This window comes from Odocoileus virginianus, chromosome 18 (genome assembly GCF_023699985.2).
Source record: "Odocoileus virginianus isolate 20LAN1187 ecotype Illinois chromosome 18, Ovbor_1.2, whole genome shotgun sequence".
NCBI lineage: Eukaryota > Metazoa > Chordata > Mammalia > Artiodactyla > Cervidae > Odocoileus > Odocoileus virginianus.
This window is the reverse complement of record NC_069691.1, coordinates 57,061,254-57,078,823: the sequence shown is the minus strand read 5'-3', so window position 1 is coordinate 57,078,823 and position 17,570 is coordinate 57,061,254.

Below are 17,570 nucleotides of genomic sequence, written 5' to 3'. Positions count from 1 at the left end.
AGAAGCAGTATGGAGATTCAGGAGGGTTTCTATGTTGCTGTCTTGAAAAGGAGTCCTTCCATTCAGTCCTTGCTCTTAAGGCTCTCAGCTGATTGGATAAAACTCACTCACATTAGGAGGGTAACTTGCTTTACTCAAGGCCTACTGATTATGTTAAGCTTCCCTCATAGCTCAGTTGGTAAAGAATCCGCCTGCAATGCAGGAGACCCCGGTTTGATTCCTGGGTCGGGAAGAGCTGCTGGAGACGGGGTAGGCTACCCACTCCAGTATGCTTGGGCTTACCCGGTGGCTCAGCTGATAAAGAGTCTGCCTGCAATGCGGGAGACCTGGGTTCAATCCCTGGATTGGGAAGATCCCCTGAAGAAGGGAAAGGCTACCCACTCCAGTATTCTGGTCTGAGAATTCCATGGAGTGTGCAGATCATGGGGTTGCAGGGTCAAAACGAGTTTCACTTTCACACCTAAAACTGCTTCGCAGCAAAATCTAGACTGATGTTTGGGCAAAAAGCTGTGCCAGTTGTAGCTCAGTTGGTAAAAAAAAATCCTCTTGCAATGCAGGAGACCCCGATTCGATTCCTCGGTGGGGAAGACACCCTGGAGAAAGGATAGGCTACCCACTCCAGTATGCTGGGGCTTACCTGGTGGCTCAGCTGGTAAAGAATTGGCCTGCTATGCGGGAGACCTGGGTTCAAGAGAAGACCTGGGTTGGGAGAAGGAAAAGGTTACGCACTTCAGTACTCTGGCCTGGAGAATTCCATGGACTGTATAGTCCATGGGGTCACAAAGAGTTGGACATGACTGAGCGACTTTCACTTCACTTTGGCCAAAAAACTGGGCCAGGCTGACACATAAAATTTACCATTGCTGATAGTAAAGGTTTATGATGTTACAGTTAGTTTAGAAGTGATTTTATTAGCCCAGGTAAGTCAATTGACCATTTTGCTGCAGGCTTGCAATCAGTTAAGAGAGAGGACCACTCTTGTTATCTGCTTCACACTTGGAAGGGGAGGCATAAGGTAACAGGAGTATTTGATAGCCCCCTAGTATTTTACAGCCCCCTTAGAATCCAAGGTGATAATACCGCTATTTGAACACTTCCCTTTTTGTCCTATATCACACAATCCTTTTATTGACAACTTTATGATAAGGGCTAATGACTTTTAGCTTCATCATTGACATCGTGGAAACCTACTAGTTGATGTTTTGTTAATTAATTGGATCGAATCCAGGTCTCCTGCATTGCAGACAGAAGCTTTCCCGTCTGAGCCACCAGGGAAGCCTTAATTAATTGGAATTTTCCATGTTAAAGTGAATGTCTCTACTTCCAGTGAACAACTGCTTTCTTCTAAGGAGGAAATATTTACAAAATATCAATGATTGTGTTTTCAGAAGATGAAAAATAATACTTGGATGGGTTCTGGAAGATTGTTAGCAATCCTCCTTGGTGACATAAAAGGGAGAGCTTCCTTCCTATTTTCTAGTTTCGAAAGTATTGCCCTGTACATCTTGGAGTCATGGTGGAAATACACCAACAACAGAGAAGCAAAGATACATCCCCAAGCTCATTACATATCATCTACAGTTGAACAAAAAATTCTAGTTTCTTAGAAAAATTGACTCATTACTTAGTTACATAAAATTTAAAGGTCACTTGCAATTAATTATTTGAAATAAAAATAATCATAACAGTTCTAAGAATCTTCCATAACTTTTCTTTAAACTCTGACCCTAAAACTTAATTTATTTCAGGTTTTATCAAAACAAATACCACCAAGGCTGTTATTAATTGCTAGTGTTCAATGCTAATAAACATGAGTTTGGGTTTTAAGGGCCATATTTTAGACTACATTTCAAGGTTTTAGACTATATCTCTAAGCCTTTGAAATACATCCTTACTCACTAAGGGAACCTGGTAAGAGGTTGGCTAAATCAATATTCACACAAGCTCCTGTGAGAAAACCATTCAGAATTGTAGGTTGTTGGGTTGTGGTATCAGATAAATTACATCATTGCCCAGTCAGGGATGGATGTGAAGGGCCATAATCTTTATGTATCTTATTTAATTTTTAAATGATATTTTGAGTTTTTTAAAAACCAACTAGCCAGGAATAAGTCTATTGCTGCACATGTCAAAGTACACAATAAAGTTTATCACTCTTGTTTGCTACATTACTCACAGATTCTAAAGACTGAAAACTGAACTTTTAACTAATTTGATGCATCATCTAATTCTGAATTTAATCATCTTTATGCAGGATTCATACAAATTAGTATTCTTCCTTTGTTTATGGGACCTAACCCATAATGGTTCTACTGAAACTTTATTGCATGGTGAAATGGAAACCTTTTTGTGAGTCTAAGACTTGCAGGAGAACTCCCTATGTGACAAGTACTGAGGACAAATATTCAAAGCAGCCCCCTGCCTGCAAGGAGTTCATAATGTCATGGGGGTCAAAGATAAAGGAACACTTGTAAAGTATTCTGATCAATGGGATAAAAGAGATTTGCCCAGAATTGGGTATTCTCCTGTACCATTTCTCGCATCACCCACAAATACTGTCACGGACACTGTGGTTTTTGCTGACTCAGACTTCCTTACTCCTTCTCTTTCAGGACCCCCACTTTCCCTGGTAAACCCTGCCTCCCAATACAACCTATCATTTGAAACTATCATTCAAGGTGACTGGACTCTTTTAACCAAGGGGGCAAGTATGTGATACAAGGTAGGCTAACTCACAATCTCTCTTAGGACTTTGAATCTTCGAGAGTGTCTTAAGGAAAGAAATAGTTGGAGACTTCATTTCTATGGTCATGTCCTGAAGAGACTATTCAACCAGCCAAATGACGGGTCTTGCCTTCCCTACCTTCTCTGTCCTGCAAGAAGCTAGTTATTCAAGTTTCCTTTGATTCTGTGAGCTATTTCATCCCATATCTTGCCAATAAACTCATTAAAAAATGTGGTTTATGCTGTTTAAAAACCAAAGAATTCCTGATTTGGTATCATTTAATATGAACAGTTCTTTCTGGCCCTCCTTAGTTTTCTCCTACCTTTATCCTCTCCTCACATAAATTTTACTCTCTTTTTTGTCATTCTTTACATCTTTCTTTAGGGCATAGTGATTGCCATCTGAGGAAGATCCTGGGCTCAACTGAGGCAGGCCTGCATTTTCCCTAGTTACAGTAATCACAATGGGTGGGCATTTGAAGAGCTATCATTTATTGAGCATCTGTTGTTCAGTCGCGAAGTTGTGTCTGACTCTTTGCCACACCGTTGACTGCAACATATGTGAGATCAGTTCATTATTACAGCAAGCCTATGTAATAGTATTATAGTTACTTAGAGAAGCAGAGTTCAAGCTTGTTAAGGAACTGGTCCAAGTTTACACAGCAGAAATATATCAGAGCTCTAATTTGAACCCATATCTACCTGACTTCAAATCTCAATATTTCATTGAGGCTGCTCTGCTACCCTACTCCAAGTCATCACAAGTTTGATAAGTTGCACATATTACTTTAACTTTATGAATCTTGGTTCTTTATCTGCAAAATTGGTATATGAATACTATGTCATATAGTTGTAATTACTAAACGGGATAATGCACAGGAAGCCTTTAGCTTTTACAAGTGGTCAAAAAATGTGAATGCTTTCTAGTTCAATTTCAAATTCAATATGTAAATCTGAATCTCAAGGACTACGGGAATTCAAAATCTTAGTTGAATCTGTCATTTCCAATTATCCCTAACAAACTTCTCACCAGAGTGTAGCTGTGGAAAAATACTGAATTCTATTTTCTCCTTTTATTTTTTCCCCTATCCTCACACCTTTCCAACTCCTGGCAGAAATGCTAACAAACAATGAAATGCCTATAGTAGGACATCAATGGCAAAGACTGTTCATGAATTCAAAGTCTAAGTAAATGGGCAGGAGTCTTCTGCACATTTGCCTCTAAGGTTACATATTTGCCTCTTTGTGTTTCACATGTCATTCATCAGTTTGATAAATATATTTTGACAATACTTTAGAATATATCTAAATTTCAATGTCTAAGGTTTTATAATTTTACAGGTAATTTTTAGTTTGGCAGCTGAAAATAGCATCCCCTCTGTCTCATAGTGTTGTTATGAGAATTAAATAAAATAATATATGGCAATTGTTGTACCTTGAACAGAGTAAGCAGTCAAGAGCTTACTATGACTCATTTTGCATTTATAATATTTTGAAAATAATTGATGCCTACCAACTGTTTGCTGAGTTGAACAGAGTCATTAGGTGAACATGTTTCATGGAAAAGTGAATAGCTGAAAAGAAAGGATTTTAAGTTACACAATGTTTGAATGCAAACTGGGGGGAAAGAAGTAAAATTCTAATTAAACAAACAAAAAAAAATCTGGTCAACTTTTTTAGTGTAGTATTTGGTTATGACAATGTTAAAAACTATTGACTCAAATGAAACTTTTGTTTTTAGCTTCAGGTTTAAGTTCTACTCATTTTCCTGATTACCAGGAAGCAATATCTGAACTTAGTGGGTGAGACGAAAGTCATACCTTTGAAATGCACCAAATTCTAAAGGTGCTTCATTGTCCCCACAACTGTAAATGAAGCCCACATCCTTTCCTTCTGGCCAAGGTGATGGTAAAAACACCCTAGAAAATACATATCATCAGAATTTATTTTATAAATTCTTGTCAAAGTGATATGGCTGTGAGAATCACTGGTTTAGAGCTGGTGGATGAGCCTTCGTAAGTCTGTAGCCTTGGGAGCATCAGATACCCATGTTCCTCTCTACTGGGTTGGGGTCAGAGTGGCTGGGAGAGTGGCCTGAAAGCAGAGAGGCTAGAAAAACTAGGAGTGGTGGTGTACAATTTATTACAGCAAGGCAAAGGCAGAGGGGAATAACTGAAAGCATGATAAAACAAGGTGTGTTGAGAGAAGTCGAAGGAACAAACAGTAGGGAGGGAGCTTACAAATGTCAAGATCTATGGAGGAACAGGGAGATTCCCCAGTGGCTCAGAGGTTAAAGCGTCCGCCCTGGGTTCGATCCCTGGGTCAGGAAGATCCCCTGCAGAAGGAAATGGCAACCCACTCCAGTATTCTTGCCTGGAGAATCCCATGGATGGAAAAGCCTGGTGGGCTACAGTCCACAGGGTCCCAAAGAGTTGGACACAACTGAGTGACTTCACTTTCACTTTATGGAGGTATAGGCAAGGCTGGGTCATACAGTCAAGAGTTCAGAGCTGAGTAAGGATCACAAGGATGTGGAAGAATCAAACAAGCTTGATAGTCTCAAATTCCATTGTATTTGCAGATCATGCATGGCAAATCTGCCACTAAAACAGACTAACTAGTTTAAGAGAGACTCCAGGACAGGGCCCTCTACTAACAAAGACGAGGCTTGCCATACATAAGCAGAAATCTCATGCCACTTTGGAAGTGATGAGAGATTTTCTTGAGCAAGATTTTTCATCTTTTATAATGATATATTTCTATCTGCCTTATATCCCAAATCTGTGGTAGAAGACCAAAACTGAAATAACACAGGAGAAATATCATTCCATTCTATCTTAATGGTCTCTCAAACTTTGTCCTCAGCTCTGGCAATGAGAAATGTTATAGGATATAGCACGGTAGGAGCAGTTATTTGCATACCGACATTGACCACAGTTGTGTGAATGAATCTTTACTTCTATTTGTAACTGATGGGAATACTGACTTATTTAAAAACATATAGCTTTAAAAAATCTATAACAATTTAATAAATATACAATATACTTATATAAAATATACTTTTCATAAATGTTATATATTTAAAATATAAGATATGTACATACCTTTATATTTGTTGTTGATCAGTTGCTAAGTTGTGTCCGACTCTTTGTGACCCCATGGTCACAGCAGCACGCCAGGACTGCAGCATGCCAGCCTTCCCTGTCCTTCACTATCTTCCAGAGTCTGCTCAAATTCATGTTTATTGAGTTGGTGATGCTATCTAACCATCTCATCCTCTGCCATCCCCTTCTCCTTTTACCTTCAATCTTCCCCAGCATCAGGGTCTTTTCCAGGGAGTCACTCTTCACATCAGGTGGCCCAAGTATTGGAGTGTTAGCTTCATCATCAGTCCTTCCAATGAATATTTAGATTTGATTTCCTTTAGGATTGACTAGTTGAATCTCTTTGCAGTCCAAGGGACTCTCAAGAGTCTTCTCTAGCACCACAATTTTAGAACTCAGCCTTCTTTACGGTCCAGCTCTCACATCTGTACATGACTACTGGAAAAACCATAGCTTTGACTTTGTCAGCAAAGTGATGTCTCTGCTTTAGAGAATACTGTCTAGCTTTGTCATAGCTTTTTTTCCAAGGAGTAAGTGTCTTTTAAATTCATAGCTGTCGTTACCATCTGCAGTGATTTTGGAGCCCAAGAAAATAAAAGCTGTCACTGCTTCCACTTTCCCCTTCTATTCCAGATGCCATGATCTTCATTTTCTGAATGTTGAGTTTTTTTTTCCCCTTTATTTTTACTAGTTGGAGGCTAATTACTTTACAATATTGTAGTGGTTTTTGTCATACATTGACATGAATTAGCCATGGCTTTACATGTATTCCCCATCCCGATCCCCCCTCCCACCTCCCTCCCCACCCGATCCCTCTGAGTCTTCCCAGTGCACCAGGCCCTAGCACTTGTCTCATGCACCCAACCTGGGCTAGTGATCTGTTACACCCTAGATAATATACATGTTTCGATGCTGTTCTCTTGAAACATCCCACCCTCGCCTTCTCCCACAGAGTCCAAAAGTCTGTTCTATACATCTGTGTCTCTTTTTCTGTTTTGCATATAGGGTTATCGTTACCATCTTTCTAAATTCCATATATATGTGTTGAGTTTTAAACTAGGTTTTCCCCTCTCCTCTTTCACCCTCATAAAGAGGCTCTTTAGTTCCTTTTTACTTTCTGCCATTAGAGTGGTATCATCTGCATATCTGAGGTTGTTGATATTTCTCTTGGAAATTTTAATTTCAGTTTGTGATTCATCCAGCCTGGCATTTCACATGACTACTCTGCATAGGTGTTAAATAAAGTGATAATATACAGCCTTGAAGTACTCCTTTCCCAATTTTGAACCAGTCAGTTGTTCCACGTCTAATTCTAACTGTTGCTTCTTTACCTGCATACAGGTTTCTCAGGAAGCAGGTAAGGTGGTCTGGTATTCCTATCTGTTTAAGAATTTTTCATAGCTTGCTGTGATCCACACAGTCAAAGGCTTTAGCATAGTCAGTGAAGCAGAAGTAGATTGTTTTCTGAAATTCCCTTGCTATCTCTATGCTGCTGCTGCTGCTAAGTCGCTTCAGTCGTGTCCGACTCTATGCGACCCCACAGACGGCAGCCCACCAGGCTCACCCATCCCTGGGATTCTCCAGGCAAGAATACTCGAGTGGGTTGCCATTTCCTTCTCCAATGCATGAAAGTGAAAAGTGAAAGTGAAGTCGCTCAGTTGTGTCTGACTCTTAGCGACCCCATGGACTGCAGCCTACCAGGCTCCTCTGTCCATGGGATTTTCCAGGCAAGAGTACTGGAGTGGGGTGCCATTGCCTTCTCCGCGATCGCTATGAGCCAACACTATATGTAAAAATATAAAAATATGATAAGCAGCATTAAGATATACTGAGATTTAAAAAATGATTTCCACTGTGGTTCTTGACCCACTTCTAGCACTCATGCAGTGACATGAACTGTTATTAAAAAGGAGAATAATGTGTGAGAGGTCCAAATGAGGGGAGATAACTCAAAAGCCAGAGATGTTTTACATTTTAACAAGATGTACTTGTTAAAATAGAGTACTGAGAAAAAAATTCTACTGCTTAGAAGGTGTCATTCTGTATGATTTCTCTAGGACAGTGTTTTTGTTTCTGTAATATATCTTTATTGGTAGCTGCTAAAACTATTCCACTGACATTTAAAAAAATTTTTTATTGTGAAAAATCTAAGGCATACAGAAAAGAAGAGAATAATAAATTCTCATGAACCTATTATCCAGCTTCAAGAATTATTAATATTTTTCTTATCTTGTTTCATTTAAACCCTTACTTTTTTTGAGGGAGGGACTAGTATTTAAGCAAATTTCAGACATTGTTTCATTTCACTCATACACACTTCATTATGCATTGCTAGTTGAAAGAGTATGTTTTATGTACCAACCATGTCATTATCCCAATTTATAAAATTAACAATTTTAACTTTCAACCCATATTCAGATTTGCTTATTTCACATATTTTTAAACAACATATTTCACTTATTATAATTAGGCAAAAATGTGAGAAGTTTTTTGAAATTATAATAGACTTATTTGAAGAAACATGTCTAGTAATAATATTTTGATAATAATAATGATGGTGGTGATAATGAGAGATGTGATCTATTACAGGAAAAATAATTATTATCTTTGAGATTAAGTTGCAAAATGTTTACTTTTAATTGCATATTATTTTATAAAGTCAATTTATAGATTTTGCTTTTTAATTTGTGTGAAATTTGTTTAATTTGATTTCCTATGGTGTTCAAGAGTGTGAATGCTTGTAAGATTTTTAAAATCTATTCCCCAATTATCCCCCAGAAATTGTTTTCCAATTTAATTTCTAGAAACTGAGTACTTATTTTAATTCACCTTCATTAGTATAAAATATAACATGTAACTTTTAATAAAATGGTGTATGAAATATTGCATCTTTCCTTTAGCTTTTTGTGAGAATAAATTATCTTTCAATTTTTTAAAAAATTCTTTTCAAATGTTTCTATCTATAATTTTAATTCTTTGCCTGGCATGATTCTGAACCAACTTTCTATTTCAGGGCTCATCTTACTGATTTGTAAAAACTTTGTCTATAGTAAAGACACAAATTTCTTGTGTACCTTATGTTGTTAAGTATTTTCTTCTAATTTCATTTGTTTTTTCCAATGTAGTTTTAGATTTTTACAGTAAAACCTATCAGTATTTTTTATTGTTATTTCTTTAGAAGTTTTACTCAGATAGTCCTCCCCATCCTAAGATAATATATATTTAAATTTGCTTCATGTTGAAATAATGATTTTTAAAAAACACTTAATTTGTTATTTCTTCTGAATTAATTTTAGAAGTATGGTGTAATGGAAGACGCTGACAGGACTTCTTCCATCATTTCATTTCCATATCATATAAAAAGTAACTTTTCCTTTCCTTACTGATTTTTTTAAACTAAGCTTTTATGTCCACTGTGGCTCATAATGGTGTACTGATTTACAAGTGAATGGGCTGTCTACATATTTTTTCCCTAGCAGACTGTTAAAGGACCCTTTTGTAGTCTTCCTTTGTATCTTTTACACTGCTTTGACCGTGGAAGTCATTAAAATTTGTTGTATGAAATAAACAATTAATGAGTCATTAATATATCTGGGAAAGTATTAACTCTAAGATAAATGAATGTCTGTTTTGACAGGTTTAAATATTTAACTTTTGGAAAAAAGCGCACTGGACCCGAAGGGTTCTTTAACAAATCCCCCAGTTGATGATTCTTTCCTATAACTTAAGCAATGCAGTCACTTTCCTAGTCAGAACATCAGTTTCTCATGGTCCCTAGGATCAGGATTAATATATGGGTTCAAGGCATTTGAATTCATCATTCTTCTGAAACAACTGTGATACAGCTGAGTTGTTATCTCTCAAACCCCTAGTAACCTACAGACATTTTTTTACAAAACACCTTTGATGATTGCATTATACCTTGTCAGTCCAGCAGGATTTCCATATATGCCAGCCAGTTCTGGGACATCTCAACAACCTTCTCCTAAGAATTTGCTTCCGGGGACACACACATCCTAACTCCACTATAAACTCCATCCTCATAGGGACTAGAGCTTCCACTTTTGCAACCTCCTGCGGTGTTGCCCTGAGTGACGAATACTGCCGCTTGCTCCATGCACGAGCCCGCACCTTGCTGCGCTCCTGGCTCCGAGCCGCTGGGCGGATCGGGCCTTGCGGGCACCGCCCAGTCTCCTGGAGGCCGCGGAGTCGCGCAGCGTCGCTCTGACGCTCGGCAGCTGCCTGACTTCGCTGAGTTCTGCAGGCTCGCCGGCCTCGGTCCGGCGCTGAACGCCCCGCGGAGGGCTGGGCACCGCTCGCAAGGCTCGGAGATGGACCCTTTCCCCGACTTCTTCCCCATTCTCGCCCCTCCCCCGCTGCCCTCTGCAGCGTCGTAAGAATGGATTGACAAAGTCTTTTTGTTTCGTTACTTCATTAAGTAAGCGTCTTTGCTTCTTACCGAGCAGCCCTGGTGTCTGGTCTTCAGTTTCCTTTTAGTAAAACAAGGAGACTGAAATAGATGGGCGTTTTCAAAATGTGGTTGAGTTCCTAGGAATGAAAAGGTGCTTCTGGGGCCGCGGTTTAAAAACAATCTAAACCAAAATATAACAATAGAACACTTCTCCCCTTCCCCCGAAAACTAGCCTCAAAAAACCCAACAGCAAAAAACCCCTTGTAAAATCTTTGAGGCAGATAACCGTCCACTGTTTTTTTCCCACAGTTAACATGCTATACTTTAAATTTTCTTCATTTTCTTTACAACACATTGGTTTTTCATCTGTAATGATTTTCATAAGTTGAGAATTTTAATTCAATAATTTCTTCATATAAATTTAATAACTTGTGTGCCTTATATGCACTAGCTGTTTAAAGCAGCTTATGTCAAAAATCATCACCACACAACTTCTGCTTCAGAGAAAATTTTAGAATCTAAACCAAAGGGTTTTAGACCTAGACCAAAGGCTTTTAGACCTAGGTGTGCCACTGTTTTGTCTTGAGCGATTCATTTGAGCAACCTTACTTTTGATCTCTGAAGAATGAGCTAGGACCTGAATGACATCCAAGTCTCTTTCCTGTTTTGAATTCTCAGGACATCCATGCTTGCTGAACTGTTGGCAAGCTGATTGTAGTCAACTTGATTATAGTCAGATCCTCAAATGAATATAGGTTTAACAGCCTAGGATGGTGCCTTGGCTCCCACTTTCAGATTTTTTTCCCCCGCTGTTGGGGCTTTGGGCACTCCATTCTTCATTGACCTTACCAATAGGAAGCAGGATGAGTCATTTGTTGATGGGTTAGGGGTGGGGGTGGGGGTGGGGGTTGGGGAATGGGTGTGTGTGTGTTTCACAAGGCTGGCTGCTGATAGCATCTGAACCTAGGTCCCAGGAAGGAACCCATGGCCATACCTCATTACAAGGATTTCATTACAAGAAAATCAGGCTAAGATCTTATACTTATTTATAAGAAGCCACTCTTCAAAATGTATTGGTCTACTAAGGCCGCTAACTATTTTTGACACAGAAAACTTCGACAAAGAAAAAGTTTGGTGCCAAAAAGTTAAGTCAAGTGAGGTAGGATGCAAAATAGGAGGTTGCCTGGGGTGAACAAAAGGTGTACAACTGGAATCTTCTTATAGGGTCAACTTTCTTGGACTAAAAGAAATGTTCACTTAGTATTGTCAAGGAGGTCAGGAAAAGCATTAGTGACAAACTTTTGATTTAACCCACAAATCTGAGACCTTCTTGAATAACTTCTACCTAACCAGCAAATTTGGAAAACTCAGCAGTGGCCACAGGACTGGAAAAGGTCAGTTTTCATTCCAATCCCAAAGAAAGGCAATCACAAAGAATGCTCAAACTACCACAACAATTGCACTCATCTCACGCGCTAGTAAAGTAATGCTCAAAATTCTCCAAGCCAGGCTTCAGCAATAAGTGAGCCATGAACTTCCAGATGTTCAAGCTGGTTTTAGAAAAGGCAGATGAACCAGAGATCAAATTGCCAACATTTGCTGGAACATCGAAAAAGCAAGAGAGTTCTAGAAAAACATCTATTTCTGTATTATTGACTATGCCAAAGCCTTCGACTGTGTGGATCACAATAAACTGTGGAAAATTCTGAAAGAGATGGGAATACCAGACCACCTGACTTGCCTCTTGAGAAGCCTATATGCAGGTCAGGAAGCAACAGTTAGAACTGGACATGGACCAACAGACTGGTTCCAAATAGGAAAAGGAGTACATCAAGGCTGTATTGTATATTGTCACTCTGCTTATTTAACTTCTATGCAGAGTACATCATCAGAAATGCTGGGCTGGAAGAAGTACAAGCTGGAATCAAGATTGCCGGGAGAAATGTCAATAACCTCAGATATGCAGATGACACCACCCATCACTTCATGGGAAATAGATGGGGAAACAGTGGAAGCAGTGGCAGACTTTATTTTTTGGGGGCTCCAAAATCACTGCAGATGGTGATTGCAGCCATGAAATTAAAAGACGCTTACTCCTTGGAAGCAAAGTTATGTCCAACCTAGACAGCATATTTGAAAAGCAGAGACATTACTTTGCCCACAAAGGTCCATCTAGTCAAGGCTATGGTTTTTCCAGTGGTCATATATGGATATGAGTGTTGGACTGTGAAGAAAGCTGAGTGCCAAAGAATTGATATTTTTGAACTGTGGTATTGGAGAAGACTCTTGAGAGTCCCTTGGACTGCAAGGAGATCCAGCCAGTCCATCCTAAAGGAGATCAGTCCTGGGTGTTCATTGGAAGGACTGATGCTGAAGTTGAAACTCCAATACTTTGGCCACCTCATGGGAAGAGTTGACTCATTGGAAAAGACCCTGATGCTGGGAGGGATTGGGGGCAGGAGGAGAAAGGGACAAGAGAGGATGAGATGGCTGGATGGCATCACTGACTCGATGGACATGAGCTTGAGTAAACTCCGGGAATTGGTGATGGACAGGGAGGCCTGGCATGCTGTGATTCATGGGGTTGCAAAGAGTTGGACATGACTGAGCAACTGAACTGAACTGAACTGAATCTAGGAAAAGTCTCTTGAAAAAAAAGATAGATATGTCTTTCACATTAAGATTACTCAATTTACAAGTTAATTTCCTAAATAGTTTCTTTGGTGACAAAGGTGTAGACAGTATACTGTGTCTGTAAGCATATTGACATTTCTGTTACTCCGAAAGCCAAGAACTATACTCCAATAATTTTTTTTTTTTTAAAAGAGTTCAAAATGTGTCTACTGTCTTCTACCCTTTGCGTTATAGTTTGCTCAAGACTGTGATCATGTCAAGTGTCAAATACTAATATGCCAAATACTGTGATCATAACTAAAAGTTATTTCCTTGCCATCTCATCCTTACAATGTTATGTTTTTCTTTTGAAATAATATTGAGTTCACTTGTTTTGGTTTTTTTCTCCTTATCCTTTTAAAAATATATATGTTCATTCTTTGAGTATGTAGAATATTAATGTAATTTCAAGTCAAAACTAAGAAAAACAGAAATTCACTGGGAAATGTCACTGCCTTGCATATCCCTTCTACTCTGTTTCCCTCACCCCTTGTAGGTAACCAACTTCATTATTTTTAGGTTTCTCCTTTCTGTTTCTTTTTGTGAAGTATGCAGGCATATGTACCATTTCTTACATCCTTGTCTTTTGTTACACAAAAGTGGCATACTATATATTCTTTTATGCTTTATATTGTCAGTCACTTTATAATATCTTTGGGATATTACTTCATGTGAGTTCACAGATATCTTTCTTACGGCTTCATGGACTTTAGAGAGTAGCAATGAGCCAGAGATTTAGAGAGAAATAGAGAGGGAGAGAGAGAGAAAAGGAGAGAGACAGGGCTACTGCTGTATGGTGTACAGACATGGGAGACAGAGATGTATTGAAAACATTTTTTGGAAGTTTTTCTCTAGGTTGTGAGGTGTGGTGGTGGTGGTGGGGGGGGTTTAAGTCACTAAGTCATGCCTGACTCTTTGCAACCCCATGGACTATAGCCTGCCAGGCTCCTCTGTTCATGAGATTCTCCAGGAAAGAATACTCGAGTGGGTTGCCATTTCCTTCTCCAGGTGATCTGCCCAACCCAGGAATCAAACCCAGGTCTCCTGCATTGCAGGAGGATTCTTTGCCAACTGAGCTATGAGGAAGCTGGAGCTGTGAGGTGTAATTCACTTTATTTCTCCATCCTCCAAGAAAATTTTCAGAAAAGGTCACCTTCCTGTTTTACTGGATGTGTCATTTTGCTAAAATACCTTTGAAAGTGTAACAAGAGGTTAATTTTATTTGAGTTTCAGGAGAGGATCAATGATATTATACAGGGGGTCATTTAACAGCCTTGTTTCAACTGTGGCTAATGGCATAGATCCTTCAAGATCTGGTTGGATTATAGGAAAAGAGGCAGAGAAGCCCAAAGCCCTGTGCTCTGGGAATTTGAAGGCTCTTCCCAGACAGGATTAGCAGAGTGAGCAGAGCTGCAGAGTCAGAATGGCAAAGCATAAGTATTTTGGTAATGGCCTGGGATCCAGAGGGTTAGATGCTGATGTCAGGGCTGGGTTATTATGCCAGAACCTGAGAACTGGAGATGAAAGGAGGCCCAAACCTTTCAAGAGTAAACAGTGGGGGTGAGGGGACAACTCAGGATGATCTTCCAGTTAGAACAAGTGCTGCTGTTCATAGCTTCTTTTGAAGTTCTGGTTGGGGTGTTTAATGAACCTGAGACACAAACATGAAGAACTCCAATGACTACGATCGAATGCCATAGAAAAGGTCCAGAGAGGGAGCTGAGGTGGGTAAAATATCAGAGTGAAGAGAAAATATTTGAACTTTATATTTTATGAAGAACCTAAGATGGAATGAGATAAAGCAACCTTGTCAAATTATAAGATACCCAAACTCAGACTCTTATGTTGAAACCTCTGAAAACTAATATTTTAAATGTCAGATAGTATATGCTAATGATTTACTTCCTCAAGAGGTTGAAAATTTGCTTTATTTCTGGTATAAATTCTTAGATGAGTGACTTGAAACAACTAAAAGAAAGTAGGGATATTCAAATATTCTTTTTTCTTTTTTAGTAAGATAGGAGGTAAATGCAAATAGCTGGATAAATTGCAAAACAAATCTTTCACTTCTTCTTTCTTCACTCCTTTCCTCTTTCACTATTAAAACTGTGACAAACATTTATATTAAAACTTGAAAGCCCAAACAAAAATATACTTAGTAAAATTTGTCCAAGGACTATATTTAAGGGGCAATTTTAGAGTTAAAAAATACACAGGGAATTCACTTTAATTTAAATTTGCAGATGGTCATAAAATTTTTTTTCCTGAGTTTGTTTTTGTGGTGTTATTCTAACCTTGCTTATGCCACTGACACCTTTGTCTGTCACATGCAGCCTAGGGACTTCTCTAAATAGTGATTTTTAAAAACAGGTAGGATAATATACAATAGACTAGAAAAGAATCCAATTATATTAAAATATAATTATCAAAAATATAAAAATTATGACATAGTAATATACTCCTTGGAAGGAAAGTTATGATCAACCTAGATAGCATATTAAAAAGCAGAGACATTACTTCACCAACAAAGGTCTGTCTAGTCAAGGCTATGGTTTTTCCAGTGGTCATGTACGGATATGAGATTTGGACTGTGAAGAAAGCTAAGCGCCAAAGAATTGATGCTTTTGAACTGTGGTGTTGGAGAAGACTCTTGAGAGTCCCTTGGACTGTAAGGAGATTCAGCCAGTCCATCCTAAAGGAGATCAGTCCTGGGTGTTCATTGGAAGGACTGATGCTGAAGTTGAAACTCCAATACTTTGGCCACCTCATGGGAAGAGTTGACTCATTGGAAAAGACCCTGATGCTGGGAGGGATTGGGGGCAGGAGGAGAAGAGGGTGACAGAGGATGAGATGGCTGGATGGCATCACCGACTCGATGGACATGAGTTTGAGTAAACTCCGGGAGTTGGTAATGGACAGGGAGGCCTGGCGTGCTGTGATTCATGGGGTTGCAAAGAGTCGGACACGACTGAGCAACTGAGCTGAACTGAACTGACTATACGTATTTTAAAATTAATACATTAAGAAACAGGGAAATATATAGGCCTATCATAATGAGTAATGTGATTCTGTGAGATGAAAATAGATAATTTGTGATATATGAAATAGTGATTGTGTGATATAAAAGTATCTGAGATTTATATTGATAAAAAGTCAAAGTTATTACTATCGATACTATGGTTTGTTGTTTATACTCTGAAAGCCATGCTAAATCATAGTTAACGAAAATAAATATGTAAATTTTTTCTAATTCAAGTTTGCAGACTCCCTGAATTCTTTGAGTTATGACCCCCATTAAGAACCCTTGCTCTAAGTCCATTATACAGAGTGAAGCAAGTCAGAAAAAGAAAAACAAATATTGTACATCAATGCATATAATGGAATCTAGAAAGATGGTACTGATGAGCATTTTGCAGGACAGCAATGGAGACGCAGACATAGAGAACAGACTTGTGGACACAATAGGGGAAGGAGAGGGTGGGATGAATTGAGAGAATAGCACTGAAACATATATGTTACCATATGTAAAACAGATAGCCAGTGGGAATCTGCTGTGTGACACAGGGAGCTCAAACTTGGTGCTCTGTGACAACCTCAGTTCAGCTCAGTTCAGTTTAGTCGCTCAGTCATGTCTGACTCTTTGCGACCCTATGAATCGCAGCACACCAGGCCTCCCTGTCCATCACCATCTCCTGGAGTTTACTCAAACTCATGTCCATCGAGTTGGTGATGCCATCCAGCCAACCTAGAGGGGTGGTTTTGGGTGGGAGGTGAGAGAGAGGCTCAAGATGGAGGGAACATATGTATTAAAATATCTATGGCTGATTCATGTTGATGTATGGCAGAAACCAACACAGTATTATAAAGCAGTTATCCTCCAATTAAAAATAAATAAGTTGAAAAAGAACCCTTGCTCTAAAAAATCATTATATTTCATTTCTCAATGAAAAAAGTATGGATCACACTTCCACATTCACTGCAGTATTATTTAAAATAGTCAATATATAGAAATAAACAATATGTATATCAACAGATGAATGGACATACATACATAAATATACATATTTTATATACTTAAAATATTACTCAGTCATAAAAAAGAGGGAGAAATCCTGCCATCTATGATAACATGGATGAATCTGGAGCAATTATGCTGACTGAAATTAGCTAGTCACAGAAAGACAAATACTACAGGATTCCACTTACATGAGGAATCTAAAAGACAAATGCATAGAAACAGAAAATACAATAGTGGTTTCCAGGGACAGGGGCTGGGATGGGGAAAACGGGCAGTTACTGTTCAATGTGCAGCAAGTTTCAGTTAAGAAAGATATGTAAATTCTAAAACTCTGCTGTAAACAGAAAAAGAGACACAGATGTACAGAACAGACTTTTAGCCTCTGTGGGAGAAGGTGAGGGTGGGATGTTCAGAGAGAACAGCAGTGAAACAAGTATACTATCAAGGGTGAAACAGATCACCAGCCCAGGTTGGATGCATGAGACAAGTGCTCAGGGCTGGTGCACTGGGAAGACCCAGAGGGAAGGGATGGGGAGGGAGGTGGGAGGGGGGACCGGGATGGGGAACACATGTAACTCCATGGCTGATTCATGTCAATGTATGGCAAAAACCACTACAATTTTGTAAAGTAATTAGCCTC